The 17,145-nt window shown below is 37.3% G+C and overlaps 1 protein-coding gene across 2 annotated transcripts in view; it reads right to left on the bottom strand.

The window, feature by feature from the left end:
* LOC128990280 (cadherin-23-like) overlaps window positions 1-17,145 on the bottom strand; it is a 99,450-nt gene that overhangs the window by 57,596 nt on the left and 24,709 nt on the right. For both annotated transcript variants that reach the window (XR_008490510.1, XM_054412599.1), the window contains exon 3: window positions 11,202-11,249. The gene's annotated coding sequence lies outside the window, so the exon portion shown is untranslated. The remainder of the gene's footprint in view (window positions 1-11,201; window positions 11,250-17,145) is intronic.

Raw genomic sequence — 17,145 nt, 5'->3', positions numbered from 1 at the left:
AATTATAATCACCAAGAATGATTTTCAGAAACATCGGTCCTGTAGTTACAAATTCACATCTATCTATAGGGCGCACATGAAAAGAGCCCAAAAACTCAGGCAGACGCTTGAAAAGCGCCCGGACCTCCAAGGTCCCTCCCAGGATTGTGCAAAAAGAGCCCAGACTCTTCCTAGAACTTTCACAACGGGTATTCAAAGGAGGAAGAACCATTAACACAGTTGAAATACATGAATTTATTTACAACGAGAGGTCGTCCAGTGGTCGAAACTCGACCAAAAATATGTAATGTACTCACTTCTCTATTTTCACCCCACACTGTATATAAAACATGTGATTGGAGTTTCTTCCATTTGTTTTGATTTTCTGTTTATATTTCGTTGTTATTTCGTCACCAGCATGGCAACGCATAAAATCCATGTTATTTTTTTCAAATTTTCAAACTCATTTTTTGTGCTTATCTTTGAGCCTATTTAAATTTATAAAGGGATTCTGCACACCTACAGGAAAATTGCTTTCTAACGGTATGTGCAGATTTACCCCACGATGCACACAAGCTGAGAAAAAAGGTTTTAAAGAAACATGCTTGCCTATTAATATATAGATAGATATTAAAAGATATACTGTTAAAAGATACATTATTAAAATATAGATTATTAAAAGATATTTACATTACTAAAAGAAATAGTCTGTTTACCTAACCTAACCTAACCTAACCTATTTAACCTAACCTAACCCAACCAAACACAACACTATTTCAGAACACAAGTCAGCGTCCTCTTCCTCAGGTACCTGTGGAGACCCGGGCTCTTTCCATGCTTAAGATTTGTGAACCTTTTTGGGGATTAACATTTCGGGATCTTTTCATGTGCTCCGTATCTATAATCTGCTATCAGTTAACGCTGTTCGTCTGTATTGTGGAGACGAGGTAACCCACCTGGAAACCCATATAAATGGCAATCACACCACTCTTTTGAGTTTAAACTCACTGATCCATTTCCTGTTCCTCTTGGACTTCCAAAGTTTAAATCTTCCACTTTCACATCGGTACAAAACCGTTCTAAAAAAGCCCATTACTGAAGGGTGAGCTGCATGCCACCGAATATCGAATCTACATCAAAACAGTTATTTTACAACAGGAGGCATAAGAAGAATGTTTAAAGGCAATGGTAAGATTTTAGTAATCATCTACCATGTAGTGGCACTTATTTGCAACATGCGCATTTTCTCCATTTTCTCTACTCGCTTCAAACACGTCGTACATTTCGTCTCCTCTCCAGCTCTCCTTCAAGAGTAATTTTTCCCTTTCCGTTGCTTGTTTTAGTTCCGAAAATCGAAATTACACCTCAGTCCCTCCACTGCCACAGCCTTCCACCGGACCACCAAGGCTGCAAGTAGAGCTAATTCACCACACTGCCAATCCAATAGAAGGCACAGTAAACAAACGGTACTACAATCAGCTGATACTGCATTGTGAGACCCTATCATCATCTAGCATTAGTGTAACGGTAGCATTGTCAACGGACTACCGGGCGGTCGTATTGTTTAAAAATTAACAAGAAGCCTCTTCACCATTGTGCTCTACAGTAATTGGCACAGACTGTCCAGCCTCCTGGTGTCATCGCGTAAACAACTGGATTTTATCCGGAAACGTTCGCTAACCTCTAACCCCACAGTTCGAGGTGCGAGGACCCGTGAAGTCTGTGAAACTGGCGTAGTAAAATTGCTCTGACTGAACGACAACATTGATTGGTAGAAACATAATTTCCAACACAATGCTTTGAATATTGGTACAACTGACGTTCCATTCCTATGTTAAAGTTGTGGCTAGATTTTGAATGGAAATGGGTGTATATAGTTCACTTGACCACCGTCCACCCGCCACCGACATAGAGTGTTGATGTCAACTATGGATTTCTGCCGAAAGCACTAACATCTTTACAAATTATTTATTTTAAAAGGTCTGCTAACCCCTAGCTAGGTAATGCTACCTCAAGTTAGGAATGGCTTGTTCACATGCATACGTTCTATCGCTTAATAAAAGGTTACAGATTAACCATTTTAGATGGTGTGATGTCTACTTAAGTGACCAAAGGGCAATTACTTAATTTAATAAATTCCAAAGATAAACACCATACTCTCTTTTTAAAGTAGCCAAATAAGAAGTTTTTATAACCAAAGGAATCATGAGAATAACTTAAAATTCACAACGTCTCGATTGATTATGAATGGGTAGATTATGTTCCAAAGATATTACCTCATAGCAACAACGATTACCAACGGAACCTGTTCCACGGGATAACACGAGCCAAACAAGCTGCTTGTTGGACCAGTTTGGAATGAATGAAACCTCTGTTTATGTTAATCACACTCTGTCTGCATTGTACTGCAACAATGCAGTATGGCTTTCAATATCGGGTGATGAAACTTTACCATTAGAAAGTGGGATGTTGCGTGGATGGACACTTTTCCAGACAATACCACTACATACAAACCGCAAAGACTTCTCATACTGTTGTTTTATTGGAAGCACAATTTGTGTGTTTTAGGACCAGTTACGTTTGAGTAAATTTTACGTATGCGAACGAAATTTTACACAATTTACTCTTCGGCTATAAAACAAAAGGACACGAAATATTTCGTTTTATACCTTTAAAATACATTAGTTTGAAAGTCGGAGAAAATATGAGAAACTAAAATTTAAATTTTGAAAACCGGTTATTCGTTTACCGGACAGAAAATAATCATACCTTAAAATTGTCTTCAGCTGATCCATTAGGATGACAAACCTACAATCTTTAGTCCTTGTAGCATACTTTGATATGGAAATACTTGCTGAAAATAAAATGCAAACAATTTGTGCGAGAACGGAATTGTCTACCTATCAACGTCAATCTGATCACCTTTAATATAAGTTTAATCATTGATTATACACCTCTTAGTATAGTATATAATCAATGGCCGCACTTTACAACATTACCGAATACGACCAACCTGACACCCTGACCGATTAGACGGAAGACCAAATGAAGACCGGCGACACAGGAAAGCAATTATTCCCCGCTATATCGTACCGGAGGAAACGGAAACTCTAATCATGCCTTTTCGATCGTTTCCTCCAGACTTGAAGTGATCGCGCGCGAGGCGCGAGGCGCATTATACAACGTGAACGTGGGTCCGCGTGGACGCACGATCTTTTAATCGCAGCTGATCACTAATTTCCACGTTGCGCAACTTGTTCAGCATACATATATACACCTGACTATAGGGGTTTTTGTAATAGGTCAGACACCTGATAGGCACGTTGTTTTATCGGGTGCTAGTATCTCTCACTCGCTATGGTACCTATTATACCCTGCTATCGATTTAGTACTTTATGAAAGATGTTTTTGGACAGCTTGTGTTAAGCCACATGGTTAGGAGCTTTGTTGTGCAATGAAACGTCACAAATAGGCTATCACGAGTAATATTAACAATTAATTAAGGATAAATTGGTTAATGAAGCATGCGTTAATGAAGGATTAAAATAAAGAAGAGGACATATTTTTGCAATGCAGAGTAGGAGAAAAGAACACTGTTCGTGTGTAAATCGCTTTGGTTAAAATACATGTAATTATGTCATCGTTCAAGTACTTCATTTGATTAGTCAGAAGGTATTCTTGCAGTAAATCAACTTCATTGACAGGATAAATTTGTATTGATTGAAATTTAAAAAATTTCAACAGAATTCGTACCACCTTTTTTATCAAACCCCACCTGAGAGCTTTGTAGAGGAAACCATCTTTGAAAATCTAAAAACTTTTGCCAATACCTTTCATGCCAAAAACTCAAACTCTTTCTAAATACAACCTTCATCCACCTATTTACATGTTGAGCTTCATTATATAAACAGTTTTTCCCACAAACAAGAATCACCTTCTTGCTCAGCCTTCTACATTAACACTCGTATCATTACCGCTGATCCTCATTAAACCTGTTGTTTTCACTGGTGATCAAATCTCAGGAAAACAAAGGGAGAGCCACTCACGCTGCAGGTAAAGGCCGGAGTGTGGAGGTCCTGAGACAATGATGAGCCTCGTCATGGTACTTGGTAGACAAAGTGTTCCGACACTGACACTACGGTACCCTGGGCGACCCTGGCGTGACCTCCCTGTGACCCGCGCCCGCATCTGCCTACAGAAGCAGAGCCTAAACACTGTACAGGGGTTTGTAAATGAACATACCGTGCTGTGCTGTAGCTCAGTGATAGTGTCATGAGGTCAGCAATTATTGGTCCGAGAAGTCGGAGACCAACCGACAGCATCTTTTATTTTACATAACCACCAAAAGCACCCGATCTTGCGTCATAATTTCGGTCGTTGGGCATTGAAGAATAGTGTGTATGTACCTCATCTACTTGCTTGAACTGATTTAAAGAAACAAGAATGAGGCTGAATTTGAACAATTATTCAAGAAACAACATTCAGAATCCCGGGTGAACTTGATATGTTAAGCATGTGGAAATTTACTGGAACACTTGAAGACTTATGGAAAATTCATTTGTTTGTCATTGATTTGAATATTCACGGAGCGACACCCGTTACATTTTATTCCAAAAGAATATAAATTGTTCCTTAAGGCAAATCTAAAGCTCCATTTGCATGCTAGAGTACCGGAGGTCATGGGTTGACAGTTTGCATAGAAGTCTGGGATCTTGGTGACAACGTGTGGGAAGTTGTGGAGATGGATTGATGAACTCTTGGGAAAGAGTTTAGGTAGAATTAGTAAAGGGGAACTTACATTTTGTTTAGTTCAATAATTAAGCATGTCTAAAATTGGTTACATAGGCCTATTTCCAATTATACCGGTACTCAATATAATTATATTATTTAGTACATTTACTGAATACTTCATTATTGTCACGACCAAGACGTTAAATATAAGAAAGTGAGGCGGAAAAGCAGAAAAGTTTAAATATTCGTAGCTTAACTGTAACGTACTTATCTAATAACGCAATCGGAGATCACAAGAACGAATCGCTGAATTGTTCCTTAATTTATCCCACAAAGCTTATTACGTAATATTTTCCGATAAAGTTTTTTGGAATATTTATTTTTTTACGCTCAAGCACAGATAACGGAATACCAGTCTGTATTCTGGGATATACATGCGGAAATATTCGTAGGTTACTTCGAAAACACTAGTAATGTAGCCTACTAGTCAAACAATTCTATGGCTTTTGGTGGAGCATTACTGCACACGCTACACATTTTTCCACGTTTTTCAAGTATTTTGTATTTTCTTTTAGTAATCTCTTTTACCTCGACGATCAAGAGATTCAAGTGATACAGGGACAAAAGGTTGAGATTTGCTACCTAACATGTTTCTGTAGAACTTCCCAAGTGGTTGCATATCTTTGCTCATGTTTTCTGGAGACGTCCAAGACACTAGAATGAGTCAGTCGGAGGCGGAAAGGTTGAGTGACCGCGGGTTATCTCACTTCACACTCCGCCGATGTTTCCTGGACGTTATGGTAGAAATATTCACAATTGCGCAGCGAGCCGCGAGCCGCCGCGCCGGGCAATATGGCTATAATCGCGCCTCCATTACCATTGTACACTATATGTGTTTTGATGGCCCTGGTGATTATCGGTTAATGTAAAACGTTAGTTGTGTCTTTGTGAAAGCCGCTTGTGTCTCGTGACCAACTGAAACTCAAATGAAAGCATAATGAACAATGTAGTAAAGTACTCAATGGGGTTACTCTATATTACCAGAATATACTAACTAAATCGTATAGACGTTGGCTAAAGTATGTGTAAACTACTACCCTAAATGTGTAAACTAAATTAAACCACATATTAGGTAAGTCAAACCTAAGCCTATGAATTGATATATGAATGGATAATCTAAGACAATTTTAAGGCATTTAGCCGGGATGATGGGAAAAGTAGAGAGCATTTTGATATTTGTTATTTTAAATAACTTTAAAAGTATTTTGACCAAGGACTGTATATGTCACTGTATGATTCCACATACATTACTACAATCTATCTCAAAACTGTTAAATTTTTCATTTTGAGCATTTGCACACACATGAAAATCTCCTTGTGTGACAAACTTATCATTGTTGTTGCCAGCTATGAAAATCTGGACCACGAAATAAACTACCAATAAGTAAAAAATAATATACCCTTCCACATTGTCACTATCACAATGTATTTGATCTGACCACACTCGAACATTATACAGATGTTCCGTACATCCCGTGCTTTGCCCATCCACAGTAATTCACCGTTTTATGGTATTTACAAAATCAACGAAATTACCCAGAAAACTGCGGAGTTAGATAATTTCCCGGCATCTAACGCGGCCATCTGCATCAGCGATACCTTTCACAAGATACCTCGTCTCCGCACCCTATCGGCAATCTGATGTAACCAAATACATGTAAATAACACCCTGAGCTGGTGAATTTGAGCATGATAAAGGTGCGTGGATAATCTTTCAATTCAGCTATAGTATAAATACTAATCGAAAGTTAGTGAAGGGAGTTATGCATTGCGGTGTCCTCATAGAAGTTCTCCCTGTTCTCCCTACTTGAGAGAACCAAAGATTTTTGGTAGATTTGACTACAGCTTAAGGTGGGTTTTGAACAACTGGGTCATGTCATAACCTTAATGGTAAACTCTAAATGCATTATTTTGTTGTGCCTGGCTATAACGTAGAATGGACGCAGTGGGTTATACTGATTAGTGATAGGTCTTATATTGGTATGTTAATATTTTCACATCTTCGTCTTTCAATTAAAAAGTTTAGTTTTTATTGTTAGATTTCACGATTTACATTCACCAATTTCTTTTACTCAATGAATAAAAAACACCTCGTGAAACGTGTTGACATTTCATAGTTGGAATTTGACACTCGGGAGGAAGATCAATGGTTCAGTTTTGAGAAAAGTCAATAGCTTTTTAATATTTACAAATTGCACCCGGCTGCCCTTGAGCATTGAACTTCTAAATTGCCCTCCTTTTCAATAACAAAGTATCTCACAGAACCCTACTCATCCTCCACTCATCTTCAGATGAATATAAACAGCATTGTATCTGTCTCAATATGGCATTTAATGAATGACATTATTACTGTGACACCTGAAACGTGGCATGGTCCGACAGATTTAGTCCGAGCAACTCCGACAGATTAAGCATGGTCAGGCACTGCTCCGAAAGGCAATACTCAGAAAGGCAGTAGTCAGAAAATGATTTTCGAACCAGTGCCTTTCGGAGCACTGCCTTTCGGAGCACTGCATGGATCTCGACTTTCGGTGTTATAACTTTCGGAACAGTGCCTGGATGCATGTATTGTTTCGGACCAGTGCCTGGATGCAAAAAATGTTTCTGACTAGTGACTTTCGGAGTTGTGACTTTTGAACCAGTGCCTTTCGAACTTATGCCATTCGAAGCAGTGCCTGACTATGTAATTTCTTTCGGACCAGTGCCTTTTGGAGTACTGACTTTCGGACCACTGCCGCGCTCCCATCCACCACATCTCTCACCCAGCCAGCTCGTGAGTTGTAACGTCGTGGAGGTCGCGGGGGAGAGGAATAGCAAGGGATGTTACAGTGAAAGGAACAACACACCTCTCACACAATAGTCGCTTTAACATCACCTCTAGTGTCTTGCCTTACTGGTTGATAGTACCGTAAATGGTTTACGACGTGTACCGGCAACTCTGTAATCATACCTTAGTGGAGTGGACGGCGTGTGACTATTTATGGAATGACCAGGTTTGGCTATTGATTTTCATTTTCAGCTTGGTTGTGTATCTTTGATTTAGAGTATGTAAATGGACATTTGCCATCCCAATGTGAAATACCCCCGCCGCAGCAAACCTGCAGACTAAGCGAATTTCCATCTGCCTGGCTGGAATCCCACTGAATTATTTCCTTAATATTGGCAGATTTATTTCCTATTTTAATATCATTAATATTAATTGAGTACTTAGGTTTGCTGCCACAGGGAAGAAAATATGGGTTTTTTTATTGAAATATTGATAGCTTAGTATAACGTAAACAAAATTGCAAAATTTAATTAAAATATGTCTATAGACGGGAAAGCTACAACAGTGTATTTATTTTCCATAAGAATGACATGACAATTTTAAATTTACACTATATTGGGATTTTTTCCGTAACCGTAGGCATACAACAATGCTTCAATATACCAAATTATTTGTTTTTTTGAGCTCTACAAAATGGTCTGGAAAGAAATGGCAAAATTTTATGTTTTTAGGGTGAAAAATGAGAAAACCCCATTTTTACCCCATAAACCCCTGTTCCCATTGCCCGATTATGTTGGTTCGCGAAATGTAGGTTTACACGTTTATACCAAATTTCATCAAAATCGAATCATTTTTGCTCGAGTTATCGCGCTAACGGACAAATATATAAATTATAAATATATATATATATATATATATATATATATATATGAATTTGAACGGATGGTGTTTTTGGCCTCTGGGGACCTCAAAACGAAAAAGGAAATCGGTCCCGGGCCTAGGTCTTACCATGAGACCTACGGTAATAGCTTATTCCCTATATAGGAAATTCGCTAAAAACGAAGTTTTCACGACACGACGTTCGACGTAGTTTTTTCAACGTTCTCGAATTGGCTAATAATCAGCTTCAAACAAAGATTTACATATTTGCTATTATCATTGAAGTCAAGAAACCAGATATATAAAACAGACATGTTTTAATTTCACTCATCGAAAACTACTTTATGTTGTATTAAGGTTTACATTATTTTTATAGATATTTCATACCAAAACATTTTTTCGGTAGCTTAATCAGAAGGTGTATGTCGTTACAGTGGCTCGAGTCTCAAGTGTTTAGTGGTTATAGTAGTATGTTTTCTGTGGTTTAGTACGCACTTTAGTTCAAGGCTAAAATCCCGAATATCATCAATAGTCAGTGATGCTGCTATACTCATGCTTCGCAACGGGAAGAATAATACGAAAGAGAATAATACTGTTATTTAGATCTACGGAATACTGTTTTTAGATCTGCTGTATAAGATAGACATAAATTATTCGTTTCAGAATAAAAACTCAATTTTACCACCTAGTGAAGTAAAATCCATTCCTTTAGATTTAGATAAGGGGTTTAAACTTCCTCGGCAGCCATTACAAAGTAAAGTGGTGTTGACGTGTGTTTAAAAATACTGTAACTATTTTTTTTTATTTGAAATGATAAACTGATTTGTAAGTTTAGACCTATTTACTGTCAATATAGAATACAACAACCTACCTTAGTGTAGCAATAGCAATAATAAATTGATATTGACGCTTAACGAAATAGTAGTTTACGCAACGATTGCGTAAAGACTATTAACGCGAGTTGCGTACACTACATTACCTACAACCGTTTTTTTAATTACTATCAATCTGGATTTAATTACTAACAATCACTACTGATAACTTTTTAGAGAGGTTATGTTTTCGTGTATTGCCATTGCCACTGAAAGTGATGCAACGACTTGTTGTATAATTAGCTGATTTCCTGTAATTACGTGTTTGTTAAACTTCGTTAAATATTATATTTTCTAGCAGCATTCTTACCATAAATAATATTGTATCAGGTACAATTCGGCAAATATTTAATTTATTTTTGGACTTCCACCAACTTAATTAAGAATACGCGAGTATCAACATGAACAAGTCGGATCAACAATTAAAATTGTCAACTGATCAGCTGATTAGTTGACGTTCGAAGCATTCCAATTGTAATTCTTTTCTCTCAATACTTGAACCTCATTGGTCCGGCACCTGTGTTGATATGAGAAAAACTGTGCTGATATGAAATGAAACTATGCTGATATGAAAGTAAACAGCTGTTAAGTGCAACTTTTCAATTCTAAGAACTGGACTGAAATGGCTACTTTAAAAAACGGTCGTAGATAAAATATGTTTTACCATACTTCTTCAATTTTAATCAAACCTCTTTACTTGTAGCTTACTATATAAATCACAAAGAAAACTGTGAGCTGAGCAATATTCTACAAACCTTGTACTACCTTTCTTTAACCAAACATAGCCCTCTTTACTAATTATTGCACAGATTTCCTCAAAGTAAATAAAGCATCACAAACGTATTTTTTCGAGTGAACAAACAAACATCAGTTAATTGCATGGACCAGCTGTTTAATTAAATATACAGGATATCGGCATGTGGGGCAGAGCCCTTTGGAAATTCGTCAATACTAATACTTTTCGGCAAATCTAAGCCTCATTTTGATGTTCCTTATGCCTATATTTTTTATTTGGTTAATGGCCTTAACAGTTTACGTAAATTGTGATTGTATCACTTTAATAACATAACTAATAGATATATTTATATACTGCAGTGACAATTTTTTTGGATTGGTGTAGGATCATGTTTCTACTGTGTAAAACTCCCCCTGCTAAAAGAAACTCAGGTAAAAGGTCTTTCCATTGATCCAAGTTCACAAAAGTAGAACCACTATGGCTAAATCAAAGTGGAAATGGAAGAAATATCATTCAGAGGTAGTATATGAATAAAGTGTACTAAAACTGGTATTAATATAGGGGCTTAACGAACCCCTTATCCATAAGTTTGTACACTACGTGGTAAAATATTAAATACACTTAGTTGGGAAAGTTGCTAGTAGGGCCTACGTCACCAGTTAGAAACACTGCATGAATCGTGAGAAAACTGTCATAAATTAAGAATTGAAAACTCAACAATAATAATTGTTCACAAATCATAATTGACAGGCGTTTATATGTAATTGAGATTGGTAACAATCCCGTAGAGCCTACCAACGATTGAATTCCATTTTGGGATGTTCTTGACACTTAGCCTACTTGCAAAACTACTTTACAGCCGCTGGTCTTGCGCAATGGAAAACGATTGTTACCGCAATGTTTTGTTAAGAGTGCGGTAAGGATGTGGCAAACTGCGGTTTACTTAATGTGCGGCCAATAAATAATACTCAAAATATGAAATCCATCTTCTACTATCTGAGAGAAATTAGTAAGATGTTTTTACGAGATTTCTATGAAATATTTTTTATTTTAACATCAAAGCCCATTACCTTAATACGTTTTACGAATGCATGCATCTTTCAATTACAATTTCAATATGGAAACTTGATGTGTCCCAAAATATATCAACAATAAGGTTTGAGCAAACAATACTCACTTGGCAAACTTGTAAACCTCCTGAAAGTCTTCGTTTTCGATCTGGGATCTGAAAAAACAAACAAAAATATGTTAAGTGCATATAAAATAGAAAACAAATGTGGATCTTTAAAATTGTAAAATGTTTGTAAAAGAACAGTAGTCTATATGACTAGCTTTAATGTGTTTAAGCAATTTGTTTTGCGAAAAGACTCACCATCTGCTTGACAACTTCAACTTCACAAAAAAAGCTAATTGAAAACCATCTCAAAACTTTTAATATTTATTTATTACAATTCCCATAATACCTATATAAGATATACCATAAAGTAGTAACTTTGATTTGAAGACCATTAATTCAATGTTGAAATAAATGTTTAATCCAAATTGAAGGTATATGACTTTTGAAAATACGTTTCCCTATAATATATAGTGAAAATCAACGTTGAATATCTGAATTCCTTTTCACTTTGATATTAGTGTTTTCTACAAATGTTTTCCGACTTAGCCTACCCATAGCTGTTACCAGTAAACATTTCTTGCATGTAGTTTATTAATTTGATCTGGCACTAGGCATGTTTACTTTACCACCGTAACCAACAGATTTGCGTATTCTTCGTGTGTTTTTTCACATCCAAAGTAATTTGCATAGCAGAACTGGCAAATATTATTCATCTCTCCAAGTGAATGTGTATCTGGATTCCTTACTATTAGGCTTCTCTTCTACTCTTATCGTACGCATAGATCTCTTAATATTTGTCTCCTCCTTCTGTTTTTAATATTCGGCACTATCCTGTTCTTCCAACAAAACTGATTAACTATAACCTTCTGAATACAAACATTTACTCCCCAAAAATGTGATGATTTTCTTTTATAAAGCGCTGTTTTTTGTTTTTAAATCCGTTCAATGTAATTCTTATGGGGAAAATCTACCTTTTAGAGTGCCTCGTGTGCCATTATAGGTAAGGATTTTGTAATTCTAAAAGCTTACTGAAAAACTACAAATTAAGAAGAATTATTTGACACCACGAACGTTGAAATTGGTCCACAACCAAGGGAGGAGTAGTGTTCACACAAAAAAACTGTTTTATGTATTATAAATATAGAGATACTGTAGATATTTATACAAGGATTCAGACAGACAACATGCTTGAATGTAATTTAATTATTCAATCAATAATATATAGGCTATAGTGACCACAACAACAGGGGCTGTGCAATGATCAATGAGGAGGCCTAACAAACATGTTAATATTGGATACAAATTGCATATATTTACGGTCACGTGTAGAATACTCGCATTATCTTGAGCTAGTCTACAGCTTGTTCACTAAACATTTCAATCAAAAATGATAACCCCGACCTCTATTCGGAAGGTTAAGTTTTCGTATTTTTAACAACAGACAAATTACAACAATACTTCTGATAACGTTTCGTATTGTTGTAATAGCATCGATTTGTTTTCTGTAAAAGTAAAATTCTGTTGATAGATTTTAATAATAAACAAATTGACCTGTGGGAAATGTTATTGTGATTAGTTTATGAGGTTTACATGAATAAATTGTCAGAAACACTTCATTTCGAAAATTGTGAAACCTAACTTGAATGCAGTTTTCATTATGCACATTCTATATTGCCGTACTATATGTTCTGGTATACATCAATTGAGTGAAATGTAAAACTTAGGTAGATATAACGATCAACATAAGAAACGCCGAGAATCAAGTGTATTGAAAAACGAGAAATCGGGAACCTGTTTAGAAGATCAGATGATGCGGCAGTGATAACCTTTTAGGCGTTGTCGAGCAAGCCGGTAGTAAGAAGAACAGATGAAGATAGATGCAATGATGATATGAGATGGATATACAATTTGAAAGCAACTGTCAAATGACTATAAATCTACTTCAATCAACGTTAACAAAATACTGTCTGCTGATAAACACCCGAATCCTTTAAATGTGTCCCCAACACAAGACAATCCTACAAGATGTAAGCTGTCCCGGATTACCATGGAAGATCGGAAGATCCTGAAACTGAAGTGTGGGATGATGAGCAGAATTGCCTGTGGAACCAAGTCATTCGACACGACCAGCGCATCACTTCACTACTTTCAAATAGAAAGCATCTGAAACGATCAGATACAAAATACGTACACGCTGAGAGGATGGGCTGGGACTGTCGTTGGCTGTAACCAATCCTGAACAATACGGAAAGGTCCTGAAGAGGATCTCCAAGAGGGCGATTACCCGCGAAAGTCGCACCCCCTGGGACTTGGCGGGACTTTCGCTTTCGTTCAAGTATTGTTCAATCATACGGTGATTGTCGAACAGTCCTGGTAGCAAAAATGGTGTAATGGTACTAACTAGAACACTTTTGATGAAAACCCCTCTTACTTTTTTGAGTTTGTGACGTTTGTGCAATGTCTATAGGTCTGGAATATTACTGATTATTAAGAAATTGCCAGTTGGTGAGCTGATTGTAACCAGTAAGATACCTACACAGAATATTATCCCTCCATTCTACCCTTACCCTCCTAGGTATGCATGCATGTTCAGCTTAAAATACTTCAAAATGCGTTACTGTCTTGGTTTAGAGATGGAGTATGCTGTTAAAGGACTACCTAAGCTTACTTCATTAGGACATTGAAATACTGTAAATCGATATTTGCCAAATACTTGGGTTAATCATGTGATCGATACAATTAATATTTTTTTTGCAATTGCAATCCCTGATTTGTGATTAATTTGATGGTCACTTCTTGAAATAATGGACCAACATTAATAACACATGGTAATAAATAATGAAAATATCTCCAATCTATGGAATTTCCATTACATTTTGAAATCCCCACCAAATGCGGTTACAGCGGATAGATAGTATCAATTGCCGCGAAAACAGGTACTTTTAGAAAGTAAAAGCTTATCATCGGATTGGCCAATAAATTTCAAAATCAATTGGCAATTCTGATAATTAAATTCGACAGGTAGACTGTATACAAGGTTAGATAAGCTTTGTTTCCCGCCAGCGCGGTTTGGGCCACAGCCTACACGATTTCACCGCTCATGTGAATGGACAAATACTATAATTAATTTGCCGTGCTCGAGCGACCGCGATATAGAGCGTGAACGATGGAAATAAGGAGTCGATGGAACCACAAGGTGGAAATGTGGTCAGCGGCGCACTAGGCCAGCCTACCACGTACGCCTACAATTGTGGAATTGAGAACTAGCGGACCTCCAATTTGGATGTATCGCACTATCGCAGCAGCCATATCCGATCGAAGCAGAAGAATGTCAAGTTAAAACTTTTATCGAGCTAGTATCATATATTTGTTACTAAGATCAGCTACTTCAAAAAATAGGGAAATTATAGGGAAATTCGCTTAAAGTCCAATATTAATGACAACTGTCGTCCAGTCTCGAGCCATCAAACAGTTACTGAGTTTTATCAGGGCCAGACTGTACTAGTTTGTTTTTACTATAACCATTGACTACTGTCAAAGCTATAACCTAAACGGCATGGTTAATATTTGCATAAGTAAAATGTTTATTTTTATACCTGAAATTTGCTTCTCACAGGTAACAACCCGGAATGTGTTAAACAAAGTTTTTTTTACCTGTTAATCAAACCAAATTACTCGTTAAGTCAAGTGCTATCAAAATTGTTGATTACTCATTTTTGAACATTAAACGATTCAATTGGAATCGTAAGGACTGTGGGGGTTTGATGTGAAGGATTAAACTTGTCGAAACAAAATTTAACTTGCGCTCAAGCATGTACAAAGTGTCAATATACTCTGCATGTTTACTGCAACGCTTGGTGCATGCACTACTGGTACAAACTTTTTAATTGACCTACACAGTACACATGCATCGTTCTTCGCCCTCAAATGTTAGTTTCTTGACGAGATTACGTTGAAGCTATCTGAATGAAAATATCCATCAACTATCAATGTTGTCATGTTTCATCAAGACATGTGAATACGAGAGAGTAAATACACTTCAGTATTCCTGTTCTCGTTCCATCATAATCAGGATGTTAAAAGGTTAAAGTCTTATTGGGTTGTGTTGTGGGAATACAAAGAAAGTCCCTCTTGCCTTGGAGGCATACTTTTTATATTAAAATAGTTATTATCTTATTTTTTGTTGCATTTTTCTTGATTTGTAGTTGTATATTACGCTATACGTACATTTTGCCAGCTCGTTTGTTATCTTCAGGGGAAATTCTTACCATCACACTAACGCTAACACTATTGTCTATACATTTATATGTTTACAATTAAAAATAAGGTAATAACCCTTCATGTTCTTAAACCTAGAATAGCTTCAAAACAATATTTTTGTTTATCTTTTTGTATATAGGTAGCCTACAGCTCAAAGGTGGACCAGAAACCACCTTGATATCAATGTAGTCAGATGTCGTTGGTGAGAGAAACGGAAATAGATCTGGTCGACTCAGCATATTTTTGCTACAGATGAATTAATCGATCTTACTTAACACTTTCGAGCATGGCAGGTCCATAAACGAGAGAATTAGATTCAGGAGGAGAAAGAAATAGTTACTCTCCTACTAGATTACATTAGGTAAGATAAGAGTATTAGGCTAGGTCATATCAAATCAGTTCTCACGTAGAGGTACTTTATGCCTGGACCCGAACCCACGGCCCTTCCCTCAAAGTTGATCACGTTCATGGCCCTGCGGTAAGATCTTGCTGAAGCCAGATCCACACCTGTCACCATACAACCCATTGGTGATAGTCGCTATTTAAAACCCAAGCTACAAGACAGAAGTCCCGCGCCCCTGTCTGCCGGTTGCCCACTCTACATGGACAGATGTCGGATGTCTGATGGCAATGAACTGATGATAGTCCAGTACTCCAGTACAGCGCTACAGCCACGCTGGGGTCAGGGCTCGCGGAGCAGACCGGAAGTCCGGTGGATGAGCGAGCCGAGGCCGCCAAGGCCGCACGCGCCTCTGGTTGGTTACTGTTAATACGTCACCAGTTGATGGCACAGCACCCACGCCGGTCTACTTACTTGCTCCCGACAAACACAGCCGTCTAATTGGCCCTTGCCTAATTACCGGACTTACCGCTATTGTTCGTAACCTAACGGTTTCCGCAATCTAATTGAAAAAGACTTGAGCCTCCTTCGATTGTGTTTTTATTGACAAAAGTAGAGATATAGATATTCAAAGTTGTCAGATGAGTATTCTAAGAAGTCTAGTCTAAATACATTGTTTAGGATACGGATTTAACAGGAGACAGTTATGTTAGTTATTGTGTATGAAATGTATTCCTTACTTTCCATCCCTATCACGTCCAATACGTCGATGAATACAAAACGTCGTAATTGACTTATGAAGGGGTATTAGGTCCTCCCCTAGCAAAACACTTACAACTACTTACACTTAACTACTGTACCATATACATATATGGTTTACCCTAGATGTATGTCCATTTCTATTCCGACACCGTATTTGACCGTAAAGGAACTTATACACCCTTTCAATGAGGAGCGCGTTTTTAGATAGGCGTGAGAAAAAAATATAAATATATATTGCTTACCAAGCAACCATACTACTTGGCTTACGTGACTATTGGGCCGGATTCGTTCACTATAGTTTGGAACACGCCTTCACCGTCTGGGACCGCAGGAACAAATGTCAAATGTTTAATTAAGCTAATGCCCTTTCCGACCTCTTCTGACTCCTCCAATAATTGGTGTTGATAATTATTATCAACACCACCTTGAACTTTTGGAACCTCCAAAGATCCTCCAAGATGAGAGGTATTTTTAGATAGCCACGAGTAGATGACCAAGGAACAGTTCAATCAAGATCAAGATGATCAGTTAGTTGACAGCGAGAGTGATCTTCACAGATCTCGAGTTGACGTCATGTCTTGTTCAGTTCCGAGCTGTTGCACACTTTGACTCTATCCCATCCTCATCCTCACGACTGCCAGA

Source organism: Macrosteles quadrilineatus, unplaced genomic scaffold (assembly GCF_028750875.1).
Source record: "Macrosteles quadrilineatus isolate MER2022 unplaced genomic scaffold, UCM_ALF_1.0 Scaffold_3__2_contigs__length_128488019, whole genome shotgun sequence".
NCBI classification, from domain to species: Eukaryota; Metazoa; Arthropoda; class Insecta; order Hemiptera; family Cicadellidae; genus Macrosteles; species Macrosteles quadrilineatus.
The sequence above is the reverse complement of the archived record's forward strand: the minus strand, read 5'-3'. Positions and strand labels throughout refer to the sequence as shown.